This window comes from Lactuca serriola, chromosome 1 (assembly GCF_051521515.1).
Source record: "Lactuca serriola cultivar US96UC23 chromosome 1, Lser_US96UC23_V15, whole genome shotgun sequence".
NCBI lineage: Eukaryota > Viridiplantae > Streptophyta > Magnoliopsida > Asterales > Asteraceae > Lactuca > Lactuca serriola.
The window spans coordinates 244481562-244503266 of NC_136408.1; positions in this window are offsets into that span (position 1 = coordinate 244481562).

The following is a 21705-nucleotide window of genomic DNA, read 5'->3' on the forward strand; positions in this document are numbered from 1 at the left end:
TAAAACGGTGTCCTAGCTTGCCCCTCTTCCTGAATCGGATCACTCCTTTCCAAAGAGATACCTTCAGGAGCACCAAATCATCGACCTAAAATTCGAGCTCAGACTGGCGCCTGTCCGCATAACTCTCCTGGCGACTCTGAGCGGTCAACAACCTCTGCCTGACCTGTTGTATCTGCTCTGACGTCTGAAGCACGATCTCTGTACTTCCCATCACATGTTTCTCTACCTCTCCCCAGCAAATGGGGTTCGATACCCCCTTCCCTACAACAGCTCAAAGGGTGGCATACTGATGCACTAATGATGGCTGTTGTTGTAGGAAACTCTGCCAAGGGCAAATACGGGCCACAATTTCCCCCCGAAATCTAATACACATGCCCGAAACATACCCTCGAGTGTCTGAATCGTTCGCTTGCTCTGAAGTGTCCACAGACATCACCATGGAAAACTCTAGCTCATTACTCATATTCATCTTTGATACCGAGCACCAGGTCAGCTTTTAGCCCCACAGCTGAACCCCCAATGGTCACACATAACCTGATCCAAAATATCTCACTAACTTCCTCCCCATGACCACTATCACGGCCCAGTGACACGCAAGTCACAAAATTCCCTTTTCCTCATAAAATTACAATCCAATCGAAGATCGACTCAGCTCTAACCTCTGGCGTCTGATGCGCCTATTCTCCCGCATCATTACGACAGCCTCTGACTAGCGAGTACTACGGCTCCCCGTAGTATCACAACGCCAACTAACTAGTGAGTACTACGGCTCCCCGTAGTACCATGACTCCCTCCCTCTGACTTATGAGTACTACGGCTCCCCGTAGCATCACAACACCCTCTGACTGGCGAATACTAAGGCTCCCCGTAGCATCACGACTCTCTCTCTCTCTCTCTGACTGGTGAGTACTACGGCTGCCCGTAGCATCACAACACCCTCTGACTGGCGAATACTACGGCTCCCTGTAGCATCACCCTATACTCTCATTCTCATTACAACGCCACACTATGTTCACTAACTCATGCACCGAAGACTATCATAGATAGTTACACACACACTTGCCCCGATATGCATTACAGACTCTGGCGGCAACCGCCATAACACAGAACCTACCTCTGCGGAGATCCACTTCCTTAAATAATCCCTCTTGATGACAATATACGAAGGGCTCCCACTGGAATCGTGGATACATGATACATCACTAGTCATCTTAAACCCAAGACTCTAAATAACTTCCGATATTGGGACGCTATACGTGGAAACTACGGAACACCCTAACAGAGCATCACAATGTCCTGCCTCTACCACTGATTCCCTGACTCCCAGCACCATACACATACAACAATACATTTCCTCTTTCACTCAATGCGCAACTTCAGTGCATCCAAACACTCAATTGGAATACAAGGAAGGCGCTAACTCTACAGAATACACTGATGATCCTCCGAAACCCTTTCCACTACTGATCAAAATCCAAGCAAAAATACACATCCCAACCCGAGAATTGGCTACTTGACAATCTTCTACCCATATTTCAACCCAGAAGTTCTTAACTGCCCATACCATCATTACGAGTCTTCCACTTGAAACGACTCTGACCACCACCAGATTCCTGACCATTGACCACTCACCGTGGAAACACCTATTCTTCTCTCAGACATATACCACATGCATTATCTCGCCCTGCACCTTTCTTTGATCATCAATGACCCTGATCTCATGAATTCAAGCCGCAGGTTTCTGTATCCAACCCCTAACCGCTCTTGCACAAATCTCTGGTTCTCTCAATAAACCACCCGGTTCTCCCCCACTTAGGGTTCGAACCATCACTATCTGACACATCAACAACCTCACAAACTATTTTCACCAGCAATAACACACCTGCCCCTGGAAAGTGCTACACAACGCTCGATAATCCCCATTAAGGAAATCAATCGATCTCATAACTCTGAACCTCAGACGAATTCCTCAAGAACTTCTCGTCACGACTGCCTCTAGTCGTTCCAAGTCTCGTACCAATCCAATTCCAAAAAACTCAATTATCCAATAACATCACTGACTCTGGACCACGAAATCATCGTACTCCCCCACCTCGACTCATCAACCGACGTTCCAACACATGGATCATCCCAAGAACAAGGACCCACTCCTATCTTTAATACCCAACATAGATAGAATAACCACTTCACTGATTAACTCGACTGGACTCCCCACTGATACCTCTACAATACGCCCTACTATACTCAAATGGGTGCAACGTGGTCCTCGACTATCTCAGTCCCAAAGGACTATCTGCACATGGTAAATCATTGTCTCGTGGAACACATGCTACCTGATACTCTGATGGACAACCATCACCAATGACAACCTCTAGGGTTTACCCCCAACCCATAACTTAAAGTTCATACCCCTAATGTTTCGCACACGAACATAAATTGTACCACCCAGGTCATAGAAGGTGTCATCTCCTCTATCGATTGATTGCTCAACTTAGACCAAAATTCTCCCCTCCCTCTGACTCCTTACCAAAATTCTCTGAAAGGCTCTCGACCTCCCTCTCAAGGGACGCCTCTTCGAACTCAATCATGGCCCACAGGCCTAAAACCCATAACGCCCAATCTCTACCTCATCAATCGCGACCGGACAACCGGAGAACCACAAGTATCATTCACTACGAACCATGGTACTCATCCCATGACAACTCTTCTCAATATTCTCCGGTGTATGGTACCCGAACCACAGTGTCACTCCTTCATCTGTTCCGATACATGGTACCCGAACCATAACATCGCTCTTCAATCCACTCCGATGTATGGCACTCGAACCATAACATCACTCCACAATCTGCTCCGATCTATGGTACACGAACCATAACATCACTCCTCAATCCGCTCATTAGAACCTTCAGAATACTCCTTGTATCAAGTATGGTTCCTCTGCTTTCAGTAGTACGGGCCAATACTACCTGCCACATCTACCCATACTTTCCACACGGACTATCCCGGAGCTCCTAAGTAGCTGCTCGACCTTCTAGTTCACTCATTCCGTCGCGCGCTCGCTCCCTAGCGAAATTCTCTACTCTGCCAGAGCACTCATCTAGCTAAGGTAACTCCCTAGGCTCTTCCTAGATTCCCACACTTCTCTGCCATTAGCTGCTGAAGAGCTCCTAATGATGCCAGCCATCCACCTCCTGAATATCATCATATTCGCTTGGTAGCTGACTCCCATCATCGAGAGTTCCACAAATCATGAAGCAAGCAGCCTTCGAGCATCTAAGAATAAATATGACTCACTCTGGGTGATAACTCCGCTTGCTCTGCTCATCCTCGAAAGTACCACCGAACTCTGCAACTCTACCCCTCGCGGGTTCGGACTATTCTTTCGATAAGCACCACGGTACTCATCTAGGCATCTCCCTTAGATTACTCATCTACTCAAATCCCCTAAAAGGATTCCAACTGAATATTCTCACTCATCACATACTCAAAAGCACATCACATATAACAGCAACTCCTAGGCTAAGGCATCACAAATCAGGCCACTCTAGTCCTAAGATATGGAATACCTAGCTTGTCTCTAGCATGCAATAATATCTCATAAAGTGCATCATAAATATCTCATAACACAAAAGTAAGGGTATTTTGGGAAATCACCGTTCGGGCTCTGGTTGATTGTACACACTGCTCTTTCTTGCTTTCTCTTTGAACTCTTATTCGCTTTAGAAAATTATTTCTCTGAAAACTTTTATTACTTCCTCAGTTTGAGTCCAGATTTACCCGAAGGCGCATCCGAATCCCTCAAACCAAGGCTCTGATACCAACTTGTAACACCGAAATTTTCAAAACAAAATTTTCATTTAAAATCGTTTATCTCTTTAACACTTTTCACAAAAATCTCCATTTTGTTTAATTTACAATACATGACTCTTTTGTCCAATCAAATAATAAACCAGGATCCTCAAAATAAACGCTTCCTCTGGTGTGTACAATCAAGTCGGTGCCGTCCCATGATTATGTGATAACCTGAAACACATAACACAAAACACTGTAAGCACGAAGCTTAGTGAGTTCCCCAAAATACCACTCTAACACATATTAGCCACTCGAGGCTATAACTCTGTTGACCCTCCGGTCAGTGTGTCTCAGTGGGACCCTCCAGTCCCAACTCTCTGTGGGCCCTCTGGCCCTAACTCTATGGACCCAAGGGTCCTAACTCTAAATCATGCATATCACATATCACAATAAATCTCAACATATAAATAGCATACAAATATACTGGCACATAATACGAAAAACACCACATATAGCACATATTAGCCACTCGAGGCTATAACTCTATGGGCCCTTGGGCCCTAACTCTGCGGACCCTCTGGTCCTAGCTCTGTGGACCTTCTAGTCCTATCTCTGATATACACACAACATAAATCACATAGAAATAATGTGGTGCCATACGTCACATACAATAACTCTGTCACATAACTCTGTTACCACTCTAGGTAAAGTATAGTGAGAAGACTCACCTCGGGTATCTCAGTAAATCTCTGACTCGGTAAATGCTTGCCTAGCTTCCATCTAATCATATAAAATAATACTCCATTTAGTGTAACTCTCAAAGGCTAGACTATGTTCTATTATGACACTCTCAGAAGGGTAAAAAGACCATTTTACCCCTCTCATAGCTCAAAGGCCCCACATTAGACCATACCCTAAAAGTCAACCAAAAGTCAACTCTCCAGGTTACGCTGGGCGTACCCGGCTGCACCACAGAATCGGGGAGCGCCACCCAGTACGTGGCGCGTACTAGGGATTACGCCCGGCGTACTCCACTGCTTCAGCCCTTTTGCTCTTGAGGTCTTAAACAGTTAAGACTTACGTCTATATTTTAGATCTGACCCCTTCTAAGCCCCTTAATGCATAAAGTTGATGACTTTTAGCCTTTGCATGGCTGAACAAGTCACTAACTCCCAAAATGATCCAACCTTCAACTCTAGAAGGCTTAAAACACATTCATGACTCCAAAGTAATATCCAAGATGGGAATTTATGGCTCTACATCACTAATAACACTGAAAAGGGACAGATCTCGGACCATGGAGTACTTTACACTCATAAAGTCTCCACCTTTGGGGTTTTTAGCCATAAAAAGGACACATACAACAACAACCAAAAGAAGAGGAAAGTTTTGAACTTTATACCTCCAAGAGTAGCTCTTTCCTCTCTAGATCTCAGATCCAAAATGGCACCTCAAGCTTTAGCCTCCAAGATCTCCTTTCCTTCTTCTTCACCAAGCCACTAAAGCACCAACAAGCTCAAATCAACACTCTCACACACTAAGAACGATGGGGCTCTCTTTTAAGGTTTCACTCACTGATATGGAGGCTAAGGAATGAGCCATAACACCCTTTAAATAGTGCACAAAGAGGATTAGGGTTTTTGCACCTAGGCCGGGTACGCCCGGCGTAACTCCAGGTACGCCCAGCGTACCTTGGCGACTCCGCGTCCAAATTAAGCACGTGAGTACGCGCAGCGTACCCCTCTGTTACGCCCAGCGTACTCACTTGCTACACATCCTCCACTCAAGGACTAAACATGACAATCCAATAAAGAACAAGGATGAAAGATATGCACCTGAATCTCGGGGTGTTACAAAATCCCTAATGGGCCTAATGAACCTTAATTGATCAAAAGACCTAACTATTGGGCCTATGGGGCTAAGATGGGGTTGGAAACCCTAATTAGGGTTTAGAAAACTCTAATATTGGATTTATGGGCCTTGGACTTATTGGGACCCACTTTTGGGCCATTGGAATAGAGTTGTAAATTACACCCAATCGCACCATATGTCTTATCTAGTAGAGTGATGGACTTAATGGATTAAGTCCTTAATGGGTTAAGTGAGAAACACTTAACCCTAATTATCTTTTTATGTTAAACCCTAATTTCACTTGGGTTTATTGTTGGGCCTTTCTATTGGGCCTTGATGATTGGGTTATTGATGGGCTATCCAAGAACAAGTTAATGGACCAAAATAATTAGATGAGCTTTAGGATAAGGCCCATGTGAGAGACTTGGGCCTAATTTGGAAAATTGGGCCATAGATGGGCCATAACTAGGCCTTTATGATTATGTTATATTGGGCCATGGGAATTTGACTGGAATAATTGGATGGGCCTTAGGAAAGACCATGTAGAGGTCTGGGCCCAATTTAGAAAATTGGACCATATGTTGGGCTTTGGCCCATTATTTGACTTTGGGCTTTTGTAGTGTAAGTTGGACCTTGGGCTTGGAACCCAAATATTAATTGGGTATTGTTTCATGTTGACAGTTCGAAGATCTGTCAACCAGCAGCTGGAGTTTTATCTGCGGGACTTCGGCGGTGCCAAGTGAGTTATCCACACTATACTAAGGGGTCTAAGGCACCAAGGCCGGCCCATTGGATTCGATATCCCAGTAGTTCTTGATATGTTGAGTTTGAGTTAGTGATGTATGCCAGTTGATATGCTAGTCTGGTAGATCTGTAGGACTACCTGTGATACTGATTATGTCACAACTGGCATTTTAGCCAGAAAATTATGTAATCATGTAAACATTTACTATGATAATCCTTGTAACCCTAGCTTGATGATATGCATTATATTCATTCTATGACAACACACTTAGTCAAGATCCACAATTGTAGTTCAAAACTCTATGCAAAACATTTCAGAAAGTCAATTGGGAGTTGAAAACCCTAAAAGTCCCGGTTCAGGTTCTTTATGGACTAGGATTTTCTTAAATGGACTCAATTCACAAATCTATAACATTTTAAACCATTTGGGTCTAAAATGATTCATTCTAACCCTAATGGGCCCTAAATGGACCCTCATTCATAACACTTAACATTTTGGGCCATAATGGGCCTAAAATGGATTGGTTTACCTATATTGGACCTTGATTGGCCATAAATGATTCCGTTCTCCTTGATGGACTCTTATTGGGCCATGAACCATCCTAAGGGCTCAATGGGCCGAAAAAAACATATTGGACCTCATGATTTCGGTCAAAGCCAAGGAGTGAGCTCAAAACTAATTTCCTTCATTTCCATTTGGCCATTTTCGGCCCATGTGTTAAAAAAATGGCTAATTTACCCAAACCATGACACATCATTTTTGTTTAAAGGACAACAAGGCATTTTATACAACATACAACAAGGTACTTCTCATGTTTCCTTGCAAAACCTCCCCTCACCCTCTCTCTTTATCTCTCTCGGCCGAGAGCTAGCAACACACACACACACACTTTCAAATTCTCTCCAAAACACTTTGAATACCATCCTCCTTCTTCCATCAAGGATCTTGAAATTTTGCTTGTGTTTCAAGGATCTTCATCAAGTATTTTCAACCTTTGGTAAGTTGTCATCAAAACACAAACATCTCTTTCCATTTTAGCTAGAACTCCTTCTTACATAGCTTTACTCCATGATCCTACTCTTAGAAACTTCCTACATTTGAAAATCACTCAAGAAAGCTTGCTAAAGGCCAAGATCTCTCCATTTCTTCTTTAAAACCGAGAAAAACAAGCAAAGGTGAGTTCATACCCCCTTGTTTTCGGTTTTTACATGTTTTGGGGGGAGAATACAAGTGTTTATGTGTAGATCTATGTATTTATGCATGCTATGTGTGATTTTCTTGGTTTATGTTTTGATTATGTGATAAATCTTGATGAGTCTCGAATACTCTAACAAAAATGGGCAAGATTCATAAACTAAAACACTCTAAACATCATACTACAAGGATAAAAGTGTTATACATGCCTAAGATATGAAAAACAAAACAAACATCTTGTATAAGGATCATTTTTGAAAAGTAAACAAAAGATTTGGGAAAATTTTGCCACTTACGGTTTTTATAATGATCAAAAAGGTCATATTTGCATAAAATTGAGTTAGTTTAGGAGTCATTCAGGCTAGATCTAAAAAAATAACATAGCCTTTATATGATCCCTTTCTAGTACCCTATCTTGAGTTTATGATAATCACACTTTTCCAATGACCAAAGGGGTAAATTTTAGCATAATAGGCTTAAAAATTGGTCCTCACGGTTTTTGGGCCCAAAAAGCAAAAAATATGAGAAAAATGTTATTTAATCAAAACTTGAGCCAAAAATAGGAAATGAACAAAAATATGGGCTAAAAACGACACCAATTGCTAAATTGGGCCAAAAATGTAAAGTTTTCGGAAATTGGGCCAAAAATTAAATTTTTATAAAATAAGGGCTGGAAATGTCAATAAACGTATTTTGGACCGAAATTGTAAAACAAATTTATAATTGGGCCGAAAATGCTAAGTTGATGGTCTAATGGGCTAAAAATGTTATTTTCACCAAAAAGGACCAAAAATGTCATTTTATTTAAACAAGGTTTAAAAATAAAATATTCGGTGATAAAGGGGTTGAATTCGCCAAATATGTATATTTGGGCCAAATATGTCAATTATTAAACAACTGGACTGAAGATATAAATATTTATAACTTAAGGGTTAAAATGGTATATATATTTTTTATAAACTAAAAATATCGTTATAACCAAACATTTGACTTTTATAATAATATAGGTAAACATTTCAACCAAAAGAATCCATACTATAACAAACAAACGAAATACAACAATGGTACGAATATTGGGCCTACTACTTACTATACATGCTTATTAAGCCTTCGTGGTCCATTTGCATGTTTATTGGGCCCAATATATTCATTACATGTCTATTGGGCCTTAGTGACCCAATTACATGCTTAATGGGCCTAAATTTGCCTTTACGTGTTATTGGGCCTTAGTGGCCCATTTACATGCTAATTTAGCCTGAAATAATTCGTCGTATGCATAATGGGCTTTAATGTGTCCATGACATACTTAACAAGCCTGGAAATAACTTACATGTCTAATGGGCCATAGTTGTCTTTTCTTCATGTTTGTTGGCCCTTATCCTTTCATATCCATGTATCATCTAGTGTTCGAAATTCTAAATACATATAACGTATACATATTCATGTGGCAATAATTGGAATCTAGTGAGACTTGTCGGTTGACTCCATTGAGTGTATGGTCGTAGCCTATAGTTATAATCAGAGTCTCCTAGAGGGAGAGCGAGAGTTTGTGTATAGATCTATACGGGGGTGACTCCCCCACACCTGAGCTGTTCGCTACAGTTAGACTAGGCCAGTCTAGGTGACAAAACCTTGATCAAAATCCAGTGTTTGGAAAAAAAATGCCAAGACGGGCAAATCAGTCACTATCATGCATGGTTATAACGACTCATATAGAGATCCATTACCATCACAACATTACGGAAATCAAAACACGTAAATCATATTGATACAAAACAAAATCATACGATAATACAAGGACCTCAATATTTTTATAAATCAGAAAATATCGGATTTTCTTGGGAAATGCTATCATTCAATTACCATCTAATTACAACAGGAAGAATACAAAGAAATTTGGACTGCATACTTATACATGTTTCTACTATGAAATTCAAACATGGATCTATACTCGATTTTCTCATCATTTTTCATACTTTTTACAAAAAATATCGGACTTTATGGGTTTTACAAACAATACAATGACTTTCATTCAAACATGCTTATGAACTCACCAACATTATATATGTTGACCGTTTTCAAAATAACTTGTATTCTCAGGTAGCCGTTAAGTAGGGGAACTTTCAATTGTAGGAAATTTATTTTGTGCAATGTCAAATGATCGTACAATTAATATTTGGGAACATGTAACCTAAGACAATGTACTTGATGTGAACAATACCAGTTGTAATATGTAATGTTTGGTGATGATTGTGTTATGTTTCATGTATATTCATTGTGATGATAATTCAATTGATAGTCACACGAGCCCCCGAATGATTCCGCCGTCTGGTTCAGGGGTGTGACAGATTGATTATATGTATGTGCATTTATCTATTACGTGTCGACATGTTATGTGAGATGGGTTGAGGTTATACTGCTCTGTGCGGTAGCCAACAAATCCTAGAGTATTCCAGATATGAGTTGAGGGCCGAGAAAGGCATGCCAGACTCATACTGAGGACTCAGGAGCATTCCAGATACGAGATGAGGGTCGGGTAGGGTATGCCAGACTCATACTGTGGGCTCGGAGGCAATCCAGATGTGAGTTGTGGGCCCGGAAGGCAATCCAGACTCACACTGTGGGCCAGGGGTAATTCAGTTTGTAAAGTTGTGGACCGTTGCATGCAGTATTGTTTCGTTATGCTATGTATTACCGTTATTGTTATGTGGACTGTATGTATATCAGTATTTTGGGGGCAACTCACTAATCTTTGTGCTTACGGTTTCAGTTAATTGTTTCAGGTTCTTCAGATGATTTGGCAAGGCGAAGGCGTGACCGTACACATCCTCGTGTTTTGGACTTATGGTTTCTGGGATACTCTGATATTAAACTATTTTGAAAACACTTTGTAATAACTAATGGCTTTTGGATGTTTGAAAAAATTTTAAATTGGCTTGATTTTTATGGGTGTTACACTATAAGTGCTTATTATCTTTATTCCTAATATCTATGCTAGATGAATGATTTATACATGTTTTACTTGATTTAAATTGTATATGTATTTTTATACCTATAAATATATTGGGTAAAAATGGATAGTTGAAAGATGATATGGATGATGAAAGATGATATAGAGGTTGAGAGGTGTAAAATGATAAGAAGCCTTGACCTGAAAGTTGATACAATCATCTAGTAGAGTATAGATGACCACAAACTGTTCTAGAAAATCCAGTGGAACGCTAGCAGCCTCGCAACCTGTAGGTGTTTGTGAACGACGTGTTCACCAGATGTGTAACACCGTGAATTTCAAGATAATTTTTCGCAAAATATAAAAACATTTTTCATTTAATTTTCATAAAACATCAAGTTTAAATCTTCAATTCACATCATACAAAATCCCAAGATCATATCACATAAAAATCCCTTGCGTGTGTACAGATCAAGTCGGCGCCTTCCCACGGTCATCACTAGTACCTGAAACAAACAACACTAACACTGTAAGCACAAAGCTTAGTGAGTTCCCCAAAATACCACATAAACACATATTAGCCACTCGAGGCTATAACTCTATGGGTCCGTGCACCCAAGCTCTGTGAACCCTCAGGTTCTAACTCTGGGAACCTTCCGGTTCCAACTCTATAAACATGCATAGCATAAATCACATAGACATCATGCAGTACAACACATAGCATACACATAACATACACATACTCTGACACATAACTCTGATTACCTACTCAAGGTAAAGTATAGTGAGAAGACTCACCTCGTATATCTCGATAACCCGTGAAGCCTGGAAATCACTCGTGCTTGATCCTCCGAGCTATAATCCTCCTATAACATCATACATCTCTAATCAACACTTTTACCACTAAGGTTGACTACCCCTATCAAGTCAACTCTGGTCAACGGTCAATGGTCAACTTTGACCGGACTCGGCGAGTGACCTAGGGCGACTCGGCGAGTCTATACGTATTCACCAACTCTCTAGGATTCTCTTTTGACACGTCGAGTAATCCCCTGACTCGACGGGTTCCACCTGGCATGAATCGCGGGGCCACCACGACTCAACTCGCCGAGTCTCAAGAACAACTCGGCGAGTCCCATCTCGACTCAGTCCAACTGTCAACCCTCCCTAACTCTCCCTGACTCACTGAGCCGACCCTTAACTCGGCAAGACCACTCGCTGAGTGGTTAAGGACAATCTTCATGCTACTCGCCGAGTTTGTTCTTCAGACTCAGCGAGTCCATGCCATGCATCAACTCAAACTAGCTTCTGAGGTCAGATTCGCACCATCCACTCATAGATCTGGCCCTCCTAATCTTATTCATCACGTAAAGTTCATATCTTGGTTACCATACAACACCTACAAGGCTCTTTTTGGAGAAATGACCTCTAAAATGGCAACCCTAGCCTCCTACCCAAAAGGGAGGACATAAAGCATGACATTAGGGACTCTCTGGACCTACTAAGGTCCAGATCTAAGCACCATATCCCCATGGGACCTCTCACACTTCCAATACAAATCAAATAAGGCATGAAGAAACCCTAGATTTGACCATATCAACAAAAATACAGAAATAAGCTCTGAATGATACCTCAAGAAGCCTCCTCTGATGAAATGAAAGAAGATCCAAGCTCCCCAACTCTTCTAGCTTGACTTTCCTCTTCCTTTCTTGCAAAAACACACAAATTTGGTGAACAATGGCCTCTTATCTCACTCACACGAATCCCTCAGCTGCTTTGGTGCTCTCAAGATCCAGGTAGCCGCAATGAAGGGCCATAAGGTCCTTTAAATAGGGCTTAGGACCGGGAAATTAGGGTTTCATTAAACAGCGAGGACTCGCCGAGTCCATTCTCTGGACTCATCGAGTCCGGGCGCGAACCCGCGTCCTGAACCGCGATCCTACTCGGCGAGTTTGAGCTCCAACTCGCCGAGTCCCCTCACAAAACTCCAAAAATATAAGCATAAAAGATACCTGGAAATCCGGGCTGTTACAAGATGTACTCTAAAAGCCTTGGCAGCTATGGATTTAGTGTCCTATAGATGAACATTGGCAGTTGTAGATTTAGTTCCCTACAGATGAAAGTTGGCAGCTATGGATTTAGTGCCCTATAGATGAAAGTTGACAGCTATGAATTTAGCTCCCTATAGATGAACATTGGTAGCTATGGACTTAGTTCCTAATAGATAACATCGGCAACTATGGAATTAGTGCTTGATATATAAACCCTGGTAGCGATGGACTTCGTGCCTACTCCTTAGGACAATCCTTAGGAGTGAATAAATGAAAAATAGATGATTCGTAGGGTAGATCCTTAAAAATAATGAAGATAATGGGGATGAGAAATTGGGTTAATTGTTTGATGATTAAACATAATAATTATATTAGTATGGGTTGAAACCCTATGTACACACTAGGTTTCCCAACTTGACCCACTTAGTTTATTGTATCACACGTGGCTATATGAAATATACATTTTGCTGAGAGATTCAAGGAATATTAGGTCACTAGTTTAATTACTGTAAGTCTTGTAATATTTCATTATGCTTATGTTTCTGTATTGACGATGACATCCTAATATTTTAATATAAATAAAATACATTTCTTCGGAAATGCTTTGATAATATATTTATCATATTTTGGGGGACAAATTTCGCAATAATATTCTTTAAAAAGGATACTCTAATTTTAAAATAAGCATAAATAAATCGGTCTTTTCTGGCCGCGAAAATGGGGATGTCACAGTTGGTATCAGAGCATTAGTTTAAGTGAACTAGGAGTAAGGAACTATTTCTAGACATAAACTTAGAATTCTAAGCGATGATTACGAGATGAGTGTCTGCTATATTTAGGATGTATGCCTGAATAGACGCGAGCACTAGCTTATTTAGGGGAGATGCCTAAACTGCTTTTATGTGCTAAATGATTTATGCTATAATATGCCTTATATGTTTTATGATGCTATCAGATGTATGGTCTACTGCTGACCGGATCTGGAAATTTTATGTGTTCAAATTTCTAAACGTTTAATTACGGTATTAGAATTGGCATGTAGCTTTTCAGAGTAATAAGGAGGATTATGCTTCTAAACCTACTCTATCTTAAATTTCTCGTCTTGAACAACTATTACGGTGTATGGAACGTCATGATAAGGACTCGTACTAGACTAAGAAAATAGAGGAAATAAGAAATCTAATGATAGTGAATGATACCTATCAGAAGATATCGTAAGAGAGGTATCTTGCCTTTAGAATGCATCTAATAAATACTACATCTAGTACGGGATAAATACACTTTCGATTTGCAGAAAGAAAGATTTATTGTATAATCCATGAATATATTCTATCACCTGGCATTTCCTCCACCAACCGAGTTGAAGCAGAATTGATGATTGAAGATACGCATGGAAGAAGTCCTAGTAGAGTCTAGGGAAAATTTTATGATTGTTTGGACACATTTGTATGTGTTAAAATTGTTTTTGTGATAATAACTTGGAGAACTAAGAGACAATACTTGGGACGAGTATGATTAGGTGTGAAAGGTAGTAGAGGCCTATACTACCATAAGCACAGGACTCGCACTTGGATCGGGGAAAGTCACAAGGTTACCAAGGTGCTAGTAATTGATTCCGTTTTGTTCATGTATTATGATACCATCGTTTTGGTAATGACTAAGAAGATGATTTTTATTCTGAACCTAGTGGTCATATCAAATCGAGTCTGACTAAGATGAGTATGTTATGTGGTTCAGAGAACCAATTTCGATGTAGCATCCGACTTAAGCCAGTAGATTGAAGTAAAAGATAATTGGAGCAATCAATAGGACTATCGCGGTCGCTATTAAAGTAAAAAGCTTGTAGCTAGAAGTGCTTTATGCTAGAATGTGATTATATCACATTGGAACATGAAGGAAGGTATCTTCCATTTTGGAATCTGACTCTATAAGACCTGAGTCTAAGCATTGCATCATACGATGAGAGATCATTAGAACATGACCCATTGGTCTATTATGGTAATCGAAGTAAAGAATTTATCTTAAGTTAAGTCTATTAAGAAGAAGAAAGAGTCTCCAATAAAGATCGATTTTGTAACTCAAAGGTTACGATTTAAAATCCAACATAGTACGGAGAGCAGATGCAAGATTAAGCACCGTCAGCAGTCAAGAAGTCCAAGAGTTAGATACTCGTTTGAAAGGACATAAGAGTTACGGTTATTACCTACGATGAAAAGATAATGTATGGAGTCAATATACAAGCCCTGTTTTATTGATGATTCCAGGAAGTAATCATCCTAAGGGGGAGATAATTGTAACGCCTGCAGATTCGAGCTAGTCGGTTTAGAGATAATAAGCGTTAAAAATGGATTTTGATAGAATATTATTTAGAATAAATAATCTTACCCAAAGTATAGTATATGTCACAAGGATTTCGACATATATAGAATGTTGAATCCAACTTATAATGAAGAAGTTATGACCCGTCGAAGTTTTGTGACAAAAATGGCACGACTCTGCGTATTGTAAAAATTGAATTTTTTGATGAAATATTTTTTAGCCTTATAAATCTAAATGAAAGTGATAGTATATGTTAAACCGAGATCGTGCATATAGAGAACGTCTAAATCTGACTTCGTTTGAGGAAGTTATGATTTTTTTATGATTTTGCATAGCAATATATAACCCGAAAATCGAATTTTAGATCGATTGATTTTTAGCCAACACAACCTAAACGATAATCGAAGATCTCGTTAATAAGAGCTCAACGATATAAAGATAGTCGAAAATGGATGTCGAATAACAAAGTTATGAATTTTTAACGGATTTTAACTGTCTAAACCTGTTAAAATATAACTTTAAAAATAAAGTCAAAATCATGTGACGGAGTCTAAACGAAAGTTGTAGATCACGCCTCTACCTACGCGTGGCTATAAATAACACCTCTACCAATTTATGACAGTCTTGCCTCATTACTTACTTCCAAAGTATGATCGACTGTGGATAATTTGAACAATCCAATTATTCAGGAAGTAAAACATGCAAAAGAAAAACAATAGTAAATAATTGACACAAGATAGTAAACAATACTTATATATAAATCTCCATTATATAATCACCAAATGTCAATTACATTTATATATTACAATTTTCTAACATCTATCTAATCATTAAAACTAATATCATCCTTCAGACCAATGCTCCTCGCATGTTGAACGTGTCTTGATCCTACTTAGACCCTTTGTGAGGGGATCCGCAGGATTTTCTTCTGACGATACCCTCTTGACCATGAGGAGTCCTTCTTCTACCTGATGCCTGATGAAGTGGTATTTTCTGTCGATATGTCTGGATCTACCATGATCCCTTGGTTCCTTGGTTCCTTGGTTGAGGCAACCACTCCTTCTTTATCATAGAAAATCTTCATGGGCTCCTTTATGGCCGGTACAACTCCAAGGTCTCCAATGAAGTTCTTAAACCATATAGCCTCCTTTGACACTTTGCTTGCTGCTATGTGCTCTGATTCGCATGTTGAATCAGCCATGGTCTCCTGCTTGGAACTTTTCCAAGTCACTGCTCCTCCATTAAGGGTAAACACCCAACCTGAATAAGAGCGTAAGTTATCTCTGTCGGTCTGAAAATTAGCGTCACTATACCCTGTCACTCTCAAGTCATCACTCCCACTAAGTATAAGGACCCAGTCCTTAGTCCTTCGCATGTACTTAAGAATGTTATTCACTGTTGTCCAGTGAGCTCTACCCGGGCTCCCTTGATACCGGCTAACCATGTTCAACGCAAAAGCCACATCATGGCGAGTACATGTCATAGCGTACATGATCGAACCAATAGCGGAAGCATATGGCACTCGACTCGTTTCTTCTATCTTGGCACCAGTACTCAGACTCTAAGTCTTACTCAGCTTGGTATTGCTCTGGATTGGTAACTCCCTTTCTTGGAATTCTCCATGCTAAAACGTTTCATCACCTTCTCCGATACTAGAAAGCTAACTATACTCCCACTAGCTTTTACATATGCGTAGGACTCATCCTCACTTCGATGGAAACCAAACTTTTTGACTTTCTCATCGAAGCAAAGATTCCATCTGCAAGACATTTGCTTTAATCCATAAATGGATTTCTCAAGCTTACACACTCTATTGGGGTATTTAGCATCCACAAACCCTCTGGCTGACACATGTAAACACCTTCAGGCAGCTTCCCATTAAGGAAAGTGGTTTTGACATCCATCTACCAGATTGCGTAATCATGAAACGCAGGGATAGCTAACATGACCCTAATAGACTTGATCTTTGCCACTGGTGAGAAGGTCTCATCATAGTCAACCCCCGAGGTTTGAGTAAAGCCCTTCGCAACCAGTCGTGCCTTGAACGTGTGCACCTTTTTCATCCATGTCGGTCTTCTTCTTGAAGACCCATTTGCACCCAACTATCTTTCGACCTGGTACATTGTCAACCAAGTTCCAAACTTGATTGTCATACATGGACTGGATCTCGTTGTCCATTGCCTCTTTCCATTTTGCAGACTCAGGGCCTACCATAGCTTCCTTGTAGCTATTAGGTTAATCCAAATTTATCAGTGTACTATCAATGATAAACGTATCACCTTCCGCGGTTATATGGAAACCATATAATACAGTTGGAACGCTAACTCTACTGGAACGTCTAAGAGGTAACGACTCGTCAACTGGTTCAATAGGAATCTCTTCCTCGGGTTGAGTGCTAGTGTTAGAGGTGCCTTCACTGCTTGATTCTTGAATCTCTTCAAGATCAATTGTCCTCCCACTATCCTCTTGGCATATGAGTTCCCTCTCATGAAAAACTCCTATCCTCGCTATGAAGACCACGTTATCACTAGGTCTATAGAAAGATATCCAAAGGAAATCTGTGGGTAACCGATGAAAATACACCGCTCACTTCGAGGTTCGAGCTTGCCGTGAGTCTCTCGTCCTACGAAAGCTTCACAACCCCAAACCTTGATATGTGCTAACGAGGGAACCTTCCCTGTCCACATCTTGTGAGGTGTTTTGGCAACCTTCTGAGTTGGGACTAGATTAAGGATATGGGCCGCAGTCTCTAACGCATACCCCCATAATGAGATTGGTAGCGAAGCTCGACTTATCATGGAACGAACCATGTATAACAGGGTTCGATTGCACCTCTCAGCCACACCATTGAGCTGCGGTGTTCTAGGAGACGTCAATTGTGAAACAATTCCACATTCCTTAAGATAGTCGTGGAACTTGATACTAAGATACTCACCACCCCTATCGGATCTGAGCATCTTTATCTTCCTGCCCAATTGATTCTCCATTTCTTTTTTAAACTCTTTGAACTTTTCAAAGGTTTCCGACTTGTGCTTGATTAAGTAACGTAGAAGCAGTTTGCATCCCTTGTGGTGAATCTGAAGGGCCCACACACATCTGTGTGTATTGATGGGTTTTAGCCATAAGAAGTTTCCTATGTGCGCATGCAAAACCCTAATGCTCGGATCTAGGCTTTCTAATGAACATGCTTTGAATCAGACTTCTAATTACTAATTGGGTTAAATAACAACATTGAAATAGATCTAGAACCATACCTTTGAGTTCCTTGTTGATCTTGAGGTCTTGGAGCTTCTAGAGTCACAAATGTCACTCCTCTGATGGCTTACAAACACCAATAGCAAGGAGGATGATTTAGGAGAGAGGAGAGGGGAGGAATTTCGACCAGAGGTTCCTTACTTTAGGTTAGATTACGAATTCCCCATGCCATAGGGTCTTTTTATACTTGTAGACTCCTTAAGGGTTACAACCTAAACCCTAATTGGATAATCTTCTCTTAAGGCTATCCAAATCCTTCTTAGATAACTCATATGGACAATTTTAGCTATCCCTAAGCTCTTAGAATCCGTCCACTACATATCTATAAGGATTTATAGTCTAAAGCTTAACTATCAACCAATTGACAGTTTATACCCCTTTATTTAATTAACTTCTTTAAGTCACTAAATTAATTCTAATTAATTCTATGACTTATATTAATCAAATAACAATATATTATTCATTATATTATTCCCATAATATATTAATAATATTTACTCTCTCTTATTAAATCATCCTATCAAGTTGCTATGGTGAAGGCAACCCAAAAGGACCATGCACAACCGGATATAGTTACAGCCTTAGACACTATTCCAACAGTCTCCCACTTGGATAAGTCTAGTAACTATACAAGTACAATTCGGTTTGCAATCGTAGCTCTCAAAGACGCTGTCAAACTCTGATCTAATCAATCTTGTCCTTTAGATAAGGGATCGTACAGTCCTCTGTTAGATATCATGCTGACAATCCTATGGAATGGTTAGTCAAGCATTTAGGTTTCTCGATCTCTGATTTATTTGACATAGAACTTAATCGAACACATCAATTCAGTTCTGACCGGGCCCGGCACATAAGTCAAATCAAATCATCGAGCGGCCGAGATATCGCTTTTACCTTCTTAGATAAAAGTTACAGATAAACTTCGACTTATATGCATTTACTTATTCATTAACCAACTATACACAACAATGCGTTTTATAACACCGATTTACTGATGCGTTTTCGCATTATCAATGTACAATCAATTAACAAATAACAAACCATATATCTAGGTTTTAAGACTATATGCTATTATCATCTTGCGATCACCCTTTTATATCTTATTCCATAAGGTGATTCCAGCAAGCGCGGGTTTGTTCCAATGCTCAAAACTAGTTCATAAGCACTCATGAACGTTGCAGCAACCCTTTGCTATGTCTAACACCATTTAGACAATCTACACACCAATTCATGACAATCTTCATTCATATCTACTTCCAACATATGAACGATTGTGGACGATTTGAACAATTCTATTATTCCTAATAATTTCAATTATTCTGGAAGTCAAAACATGCAAAGTGAAACAATAGTTAAACGATTAACATAAGATAGTAACATTACTTATAAATAAAACTCCTTTATTTAATCATCAAATGTTAATTACATTTATCTATTATATGTTTCTAATACTATCTAATCTATGCTAATATCATTCTTCAGCCCAATGCTCCTAGCATGCTGCAAGTGCTTAACCCTACTCAGTCCCTTCGTAAGCGGATCTGCTGGGTTATCTTCTGATGATATCCTCTTCACTACGAGTTGTCCTTCTTCTACACGATGTCTGATGAAGTGATATTTTCTGTCGATATGTCTTGATCTACCATGATCCCTCGGTTCCTTGGTTAATGCAACCGCACCTTCGTTATCACAGAAAATCTCCATGGGCTCCTTTATGGCAGGTACGACTCCAAGATCACCGATGAAGTTCTTTAGCCATATCGCCTCCTTCGACGCTTCGCTCGCTGCAATGTACTCTGATTCGCACGTTGAATCAGCTACGGTTTCTTGCTTGGAACTCTTCCATGTCACTGCTCCTCCATTTAGGGTAAAAACCCAGCCCGACTGCGAACGGTAGTTGTCCCTGTCGGTCTGAAAGCTGGCGTCACTATACCCTTGCACCTTCAAGTCATCACTCCCTCCGAGGACTAAGAACCATTCCTTTGTCCTCCGAAGGTACTTAAGGATATTCTTCACCGCAATCCAATGTGCTTTGCCAGGATTCCCTTGATATCTGCTAACCATGCTCAAAGCGAAGGCTACATCAGGGCGAGTACAAGTCATAGCGTACATGATTGAGCCAACTGCGGAAGCGTATGGTACTCGGCTCATTTCTGCTATCTCAGCTTCGGTACTCGGACTTTGAGTCTTACTCAACTTGGCATTACTTTGTATTGGTAATTCTCCCTTCTTTGAGTTTTCCATACTAAAACGTTTCAGTACCTTCTCCAAGTAAGTGTTCTGACTAAGTCCAATTAGTCTCTTACTTCTTTCTCTCACTATCCTTATTCCCAAAATGTAAGAAGCTTCTCCGAGGTCCTTCATAGCGCAGCACTTCCCGAGCCAGGACTTAACTTCCTGCAGAGTCGGGATGTCGTTTCCTATGAGCAATATGTCATCGACATATAGAACGAGAAAGCTTACTATACTCCCACTGGCTTTGACATATACACAAGATTCGTCTTCGCTTCGTACAAATCCAAACTCTTTGACTTTCTCATCGAAGCAAAGATTCCATCTGCGAGACGCTTGCTTAAGTCCATAAATGGACTTCTCAAGCTTACACACTCTATTTGGATGCTTTGGATCCACAAACCCCTCGGGCTGAGCCATGTAAACATCCTCAGCCAACTTCCCATTAAGAAAAGCGGTCTTGACATCCATTTGCCAAATCTCATAATCATGAAATGCGGCAATAGCTAGCATCACTCTAATAGATTTAATCTTCGCAACTAGTGAGAAGGTCTCATCATAGTCAACTCCAGGAGTTTGAGTAAAGCCCTTCGCAACCAATCGCGCTTTATATGTGTGCACGTTTCCATCCACGTCGGTCTTCTTCTTGAAGATCCATTTGCACCCAACGGTCTTACGTCCGGGCACATAATAAACCAAATTCCAAACTTGGTTATCATACATGGATTGGATCTCGCTATCCATTGCCTCTTTCCATTTCGCAGACTCCGGGCCTGCCATGGCTTCCTTATAGCTATTAGGTTCATCAAGATTTATTAGTGTACCATCACTAATATACGTGTCCCCTTCGGTAGTAATATGAAAACCATAAAACTGGGGTAGAACTCTAACTCTATCGGAACGTCTAAGAGGTAAGGACTCGTCAATTGGTTCAACCGGAGTTTCCTCCTCGGGTTGAGTGCCAGTGGTAGAGGTTCCTTCATCTATCGATTCTTGAATCTCTTCAAGCTCGATTTGCCTCCCACTGTCTCCTTGGCTTATAAGTTCTCGCTCTCGGAAAACTCCTCTCCTCGCAACGAAGACCACATTGTCCTTCGGTCTATAGAAGAGATATCCAAAGGATGTCTGCGGGTAGCCGATGAAAATACATCGCTCACTTCGAGGTTCAAGCTTGTCGTGAGTATCTCGTCTTACGAAAACCTCGCAACCCCAAACCTTGATATGTGCCAACGAGGGAGCTTTCCCTGTCCACATCTCGTGAGGTGTTTTGGCAACCTTCTTGGTAGGGACTCGGTTAAGGATATGGGCGGCAGTCT